Source organism: Mastomys coucha, unplaced genomic scaffold (genome assembly GCF_008632895.1).
Source record: "Mastomys coucha isolate ucsf_1 unplaced genomic scaffold, UCSF_Mcou_1 pScaffold24, whole genome shotgun sequence".
NCBI lineage: Eukaryota > Metazoa > Chordata > Mammalia > Rodentia > Muridae > Mastomys > Mastomys coucha.
Window position 1 is genome coordinate 1,077,402 of NW_022196907.1, and position 7,303 is coordinate 1,084,704.

The window sequence follows — 7,303 nt, forward strand, 5'->3', positions numbered from 1 at the left end:
TATATATATATATAGTGTTGCACAGATATAGAAACATCTAGATTTAGTATGAGAGAAAACATACAACATTTGTCTTTCTGGATTTGGTTTGTTTCACCATATTGACCTCTAGTTCCATCCATTTTCCTACAGATGCTCGGATTTCATTCTTGACAGCTGAGTATAATTTCATTGTGCATATACCCAACATTTTCTATAGCCATTCATTGTTGGTCATCTAGGCTGATTCCTGAGTGTTGTGAACAATGTAGTGTTGTGAACAATGTAACAGTAAACAGAAAAGTTCACTAATCCTTTGTGTGGTTAACCAGGAGCTGCAGTGAGGTTCCAGGGTTTAATTAATACCTTACCTGGCATGGGCACTAGTTTTATTTAAAGCATCATGTTGTTTTACAGCTTTGTTGGACAAAGTATTCCAAGTGAATTAGTCTCTCAAAGAAATGGTAGGACTTTTGATACTGATAATTTCAAAATGTATATTTATGCCTGCATTAAGAAGAGCATGAGCATCCTTGTTTCAGAGAAAAGTTGTTCTGCTTTGCAAGAGGCATGCTTATTTAATTGCTCTATTAAATATTTGATATTAAATGTTAATATCTATTAGATATTGGCATTTTAGGTTTTAAGGCCCCTGATTTACATCTCAAAAATCATATAGTTTGCACAACTCAGAACTTGTGTGGTTTCCTATGCTACATTGTAAATCTTAATTTGTAGTAACTGTGCAATTAAAATTTACCTAAATGAAAATCCTTTTACTTTACCACATGTACTTTCAAAATTATAGTATATTTTCATACTGTACCTTCAAAATCAGACTCTCAAATGTCAGTCACAGAATATATTCTTTTTAAGCACACAATCGAGTGACTCTGCACTTTCTTTTGTGTACTTAATAAAAAGAAAGCTCAGTAGATGTTTATCTGGAATTCTTAAAGCCAGTAACAATGAGTCACCTATATGGGGTATTTCTTAGTGAAGTGTGCTTAAATAATAGTATTAGTGAATCTAGGAATTATTCATTTCTTCCGAAAAGGAAAAACAAAAGCAAAACAATCCCCTCTCAACAATATTACATTATCAAATCCTCTTCATTCCTGCTATTCTCATTGCCCATTGGTTTTTGGTAATATCTCTTGACATATCCTTGTAATCAAGACCTAACTGGTTCCATCTACTTTGGATTTGTTGCCTTTGCTTATGCTGGTTTTGGGCTTAGTTCTATTGCTTTGTTTGCCTTTTAAACACATTATGTTATTATGAAGAAAATACTATATCCAGTCATAAACCTCATTTCTTTATCCACAGGCGTAGGCTTGGCTCCATTAATGTTGTGATTCCATTTCATCTAACTGCACTAATAGGGAAAAATGGTCCTATGATCAGCATCTCCAGGACCCTATCCACACTGGATCCATAATTAAACCAGTTACATCTCTGTCCCATGACTAAATTGGTACATCCTATGGTCTTGCCAGGCATTATGGCCTTGCCACCTAAGAACAGAATTTATCACTATGGCTCTCAGCATTCTGGTTTTCCAACATGCAAATCTCTGTAATCTCTGAAGTCTATTCTCAAAGTATAGCATCTTTTTATGACTTCTCTCAGTGTTTTTTTTCTTAAACTCAGTTTTCCTTTCATTCTAGCCTTTGTCCAGTACTACAGTATAGCAAAGAAAATAATGAAGTTCATTACCAAAACTACTGTCATTCCTGTGGAGGAAATAATTGTTTAACTTGTCTCCATCCATCTTTTGTCTTGTTTTACCTCATTAGAGTATTCATATAGAAGTGTTTGAATATTATCTCCTAAATTTGAAAGTATATATTATAATATTAAATATAGAAAAGGATTAACATATGAAATAAATTCAAAATCAATGGACATTCCAGTAGTGATCTTCAAGCCTGGGTTAAAATGTGGTACACCTTTGTTCAGGTAGTGTCTTAAGGAAGAATAGTTGCATAATCAAAATTAACTAAAATCCCATAACACTTAACTCTGCATTGGTATAGGCTCATGAAAACTGGTTTATTTGAAGGCAACCACAGATTGTAACAATATTTCATTTTTTCATGTACTAAGAAAAACTGAATATGTGTTCATTGTATTTGGCTCAGCTATGCATTTGACAACCAAAGTTAAAGAGAGGGGGATATATCTGTTTAACATCCTGATATTCTGAAGCAATAAATGTTGTAATGATTAAATACATACTGGGATATAGAGTGTTAATTTGAGATTATTATTCTCAGATTGATTGAATCCATTGTTCTGGGAGCTTTCCTCTTCAACTTATATTTGAAATTAAAACATAAGTTTAAGAAATGTCTCCAAGAGAGCAACTCCATAAGGTAACCCTTCAAAGTAAAGGTTAGACTTTAGAGGAAAACATATTTATATTCAATATAAGAAACAATAATTGTACTTTATGATCTCCTTAAGATGAGATTATTACCAAAACATTTACCTACTGATTTTAATTGTTTTACATACTTGAGACTTTTAAAAATAGGACTTGATTTTATTAAAGGGAAATTTTCTTCCCTTCTTCTCTCAATCTTTCTTTCTCTTTTGTCCTTCTACGACTCAGGAAAAGCTCTTAACAAAGACCAAATCAAAAAAATTCTATAAAATGTTATTTCCCTGATATGGTACTAATATGAACAAAAGTGGTGATTGCCTACCTTTATATCTTAAAATTTAAAGTGTGTTTATAGATTACATTTGATAACCTAATCCCTACTCAAATCCATACCAAAATAGAGAATTTAATAAGGATGATAATAGCTAGGCAGTGGTGGCGCACACCTTTAATCCCAGCACTTGGGAGGCAGAGGGAGGCGGATTTCTGAGTTTGAGGCCAGCCTGGTCTACAGAGTGAGTACCAGGATAGCCACACAGAGAAACCCTGTCTCAAAAAACCAGAAATAAAAATAAAAATAAAAAAAATAAGGATGATAATAAACAGTAACTCTTGTAAATTAGAGACACACATTCAAAGTGAAAATAATCTTGGAATAAAATGTGGTGTGGAAAATCTATCTACCTTAAACATTTTTGAACACGATTTTCGTCTTTGAGAGTTTATAGTTCAGTGCTTTCAGAAGCAAAGAATTACTATACTGATTCCAAATGATTACTTTTGAAAGTTCTGCTAACACTGAAAGTAACTGCCAACAGTGATGTGAACTTCCATACTTGCTCTCAAGATGTCTCTGCATGTCAGTCATTCAAGTAATTGGAAAGTACCGTGTCTCTTACTACTGCAAAGTACATCCTCATTTTCCTTTTTATTTAAGGGCTCAACACCTTGACTTCTGCATCATTGGCCAGGTTGTATTTCTCTTCATTGTGGTGCTGCATTGTTGGATTGAGCTTTGTAGAATCTTTCACTGGAGGATTTTATCTCACTGTCTAGTGCCAGTGAACTTGGTAATTCAAAACATTTTATTCTGGTCTAGCTCTTAGTAGTCTCATAGAGTCCAGAACAATGGTTCTCAACCTGTGGGTCAACTAAGACCTGGAAAACAATTCATGATAGTAGCAAAATTGCAGTTATAAGGTAAAAGCGGTATTAATGACAATTTTTATTAATGTTTTCAAAATTTTAAAAATACTTTAGAAAAATCTTTCACAAAGTCTACCAAAATTAAAAACCATAGATAGCAGTTGCATTATTAAGAGCAGGGCAATTTGCTTACAGATTAGTATAGACTACCCTTATGATGAGAACAGTCTAAATTTGGAGAGTCATTTGTGCTATTAGTGATATTTTCACAAAACAAGACCATAATTCCATAATTATCAACCATGAAACTTTATTCACCTCATTACCTTTGAGAACATTCCCCACCAGACAGGTCTAACTAGCTCAATAAATTGTGTTACTGTTCTTAAGAGTAACAAAGCTGCTGAAATAACTCAAAGTACAGCCATCTATTAGTAAGTATCACACTAAATAAATATTTCTTTATATTTCTCATCTACTTAGAAGTTCACAGAAATTGAGATATATCTTCATCTCAGGATTCAGCAATTAGCACAGTACCTGTCATAGAAATATGTCCCAGAAACTAATTCTATTAGCAACACATGAAGCAAGATATATTTTTCAGTTATATCATGACTGAGTATGTCTGATTCTTCCATACCTTTAGCCAATTGTTTTCTGAAGGTGATGCTATAGGTTCTAAGTAATTTCTCCACCACTTTTTCTAGTAGTTCGTTATTTATTGTTCAGTAGCTATAACAGCTAATCCTATGTTTCCTTAAGTACAAATTCCATTAATACATTTGCAACCCCTGTTTTCTAAGCGTAATTGCTTCAGTGATATTTTTTCCACTTGGGGTAAGTAATGCCCAAAGCTATTACACAAGTAACTTATTTCTCTTCTCTGATAGTGAAATGTGGGGCTCCTGCCACATGCTATGAGAAATAAAATGAGGGAGGCGGGGAAAGAAAAACAGAAATAAAATTAACATTTTTTCAGGTTTGGATTAACCTTATTGTGTAGTAAAACATCACAGTTTTGTAAAATGTTATTTATTGAAATGTGTCACAAAAATATATTCCCTCTATCATTATTATAAATAAAACAGAAAAGTGGATGCCAAGACTCTTCTTTTCTTAACTCTTTGCACATGTTCTAGGCTGATATGCAACCCTGAGAGGTCTCATTATTGGGAATGTGGCATTTGAGTGGAAGGGTTTTAGAAACCTCTGCTCCATAAAGAACACAGCAAATGTCCATGGCCAGAGATAATGAAAACACAACCTCTTTGCAAATACACAGGATCAGCAGCTGATGAACTCTGCTTCAAGGAATGCTTAGGCCTATGCTATTTTCATATAGCTGTCATCAATGTTGAATCTTTGGTCCCCAGATAATGATTCTATTTGGGACTTGAAAGGACCAGTCATTGTAAAACACATAAGGTCTTTATGCTCACATATAAACACTTGGGAAACCAGAAATGTTAAGTACCAGTTTTATCTCTTCAAGAAAAGGGATGTGTCTATATATTTTCCACCTCAGAAAGCTGAAAGTGGCTGTAATTAATAACCTGGTGAACTTTGCTATCTGTAGGACCTAGCCATATCTGAGTCTCCTAGACTATTATGTTTATCCCAAGTTCTTTTTCATTAGACCTTATCTTGAACATTGCTTTTCAGCAATAGAACCCATCCTTAAGGGAGATGTCACATGTTCTTTATAGACTGGTGAACTGTACTTCATCAATATGATGGGGACTATACCAGATGTATGCTCCTAAGCTATAGAACCCATCTGCATTGTAGAGGCCACATGTGCTTTTCAAAAAGTGCATTTTATGTAGCTATCCCTTAACCTTTATTGTGCACAAAGGATTGAGATAATAATAATTGTTAGCAGGAAACTTTTCCCCAAAATTTTACTGTATATAAATATGTCTGTATCAAGCTGTGTCCAACTCTAGATGTTTGAAGGAGTACTAGCTAATTAGGTCATGTTGAAGTGGAATTTCTTCTTGCCTCTCATGATCATTTTATTTTATTACAAATAGTATGCATTTGCAAGGACCCCCACAAGTACATGTTCTGATTGGGGCCATCCTATCTCATACCAGAAGCTCATAGTATAGAGTTAGAAAATGGAATTGGAAAGAGGATTTATTTTTTTAAAAGCACTAGCATTGGAAAAGTGTTATCTGGGTCCTTGCTGCCGCAGGCCAGCCTATCTGGGCCTCCCTCAACCTGCGGAAGAAACGGGAGTCCTAGTCAGGTCGACAAGGCTTAGGCAAAGAAATGATGGCAGAGACAACACGTGAAGTACAAGATCTGAATGTATTTCTTAAAAATGGCATCAGACTTTTACAGTCATTGCAAAAGAGAGATGGTAAATCTGGCAGCTCAGCAGTTAAGGTACGTCTGAGGCCATCTAAAACATACTGGGTCTAAAGCAGCAGCTATCTCCTCTGAACTGGTGCTGCACTCCCCAGGCCCAAGTGCTCTGGGCCCGGGGGACTGCAGACTGTATGAATCTGAGTCCTAGCCCATCTAAGTTCTAGTGTGAGTCCTTCTGCTAGTCCTGCATGTGAGGCCAAGTCCAAGTCCTCCAGTGCAAGTTCAAGTCCTAGTCCTTATACAAAGTGGCAAGCAGGCTTAAGTAGCATACAGCAAGCAGGGCTGATGTCAAGAGTCACGTAGGCAGGTGACAGTCACATTAAGGTCAGTGATCTTACTGACCAAGATCATGTATCCAGTTGTGAAGCTGGCGGAAGAGCAATAGTGCCCCTCCCTGCTGGGGCTAATTTGGTATTCCTATACTAACTCTCTGGTTCTTGCTGGAGGCAATGACTAGGTTTTAATCTAACACTTCTAGCTAATGTCTTTGGGTGGAAGCCCTTCATTACTCTCTAGTATGTAAAACATTTCTAGCTATTGTAAACTATTATTGTCCTAAGGAATGTGCCTGACCCTTGTTAGCTGTAGCAAGGCAGTTTCCTTGAAAGAAATTACAAGTTATGGGAAGCTTGGTAATAAACCAGGATAGGTTGATAACATTGTATTAGCCAGGAAACAATGTCCAATCTTAGCCATTTACGAATCATTTCTTGGGGTACCTTTATACCTAATTATGAGGGCATGTTGACAATTAGAAAGACTGATCTGGAACACATCTGAGTTAGGGGATACCAGCGACTGTCTGAAATCCAGGAGGCACAGAACTCCTTTTGGATTCTTATTGCCCCTTATCCTTAATCAGGATTTTATCCCCGATATTTTGGATGTTACTGGAGTAGACGAGTGTGCGTGGCACCTTGCTTCTATAGTTTGTTTTCTAATAATACCATTATTTCTCATGTTTTTAGTTTTCCTAAGTGATGATTTGTATTTTACAAAGAGACCTTGACTCCTAAACCCATATTTCAAACAAGAAATAGTTTTTTCCCAAAAACAAAACTTTTAAACATATATATATATATATATTGATTTGTTCTCTGTCTGTCTCTGTGTCTCTCTCTGTCTCTCTGTCTCTGTGTCTCTGTCTCTGTCTCTCTCTCTCTGATTTATATTGATTAAATCTATCCCCAACTACTACACCCCATCTCCATCCATAGTCTACATAGAAGAATGTATTCTTCCTACTTCATGCTCTCTCTCTCTCTCTGTCTCTCTCTCTCTCTCTTTAAAAAAAATACACCGAACCCAACGAGTGCTGCCTATATGCTCATGAGCAACCTACCAGTGGCCATACTCATAAAACAAAAATGACCACCCCCACCCAGTAACATCAGTTGCCTCCTCTTTTGCAGA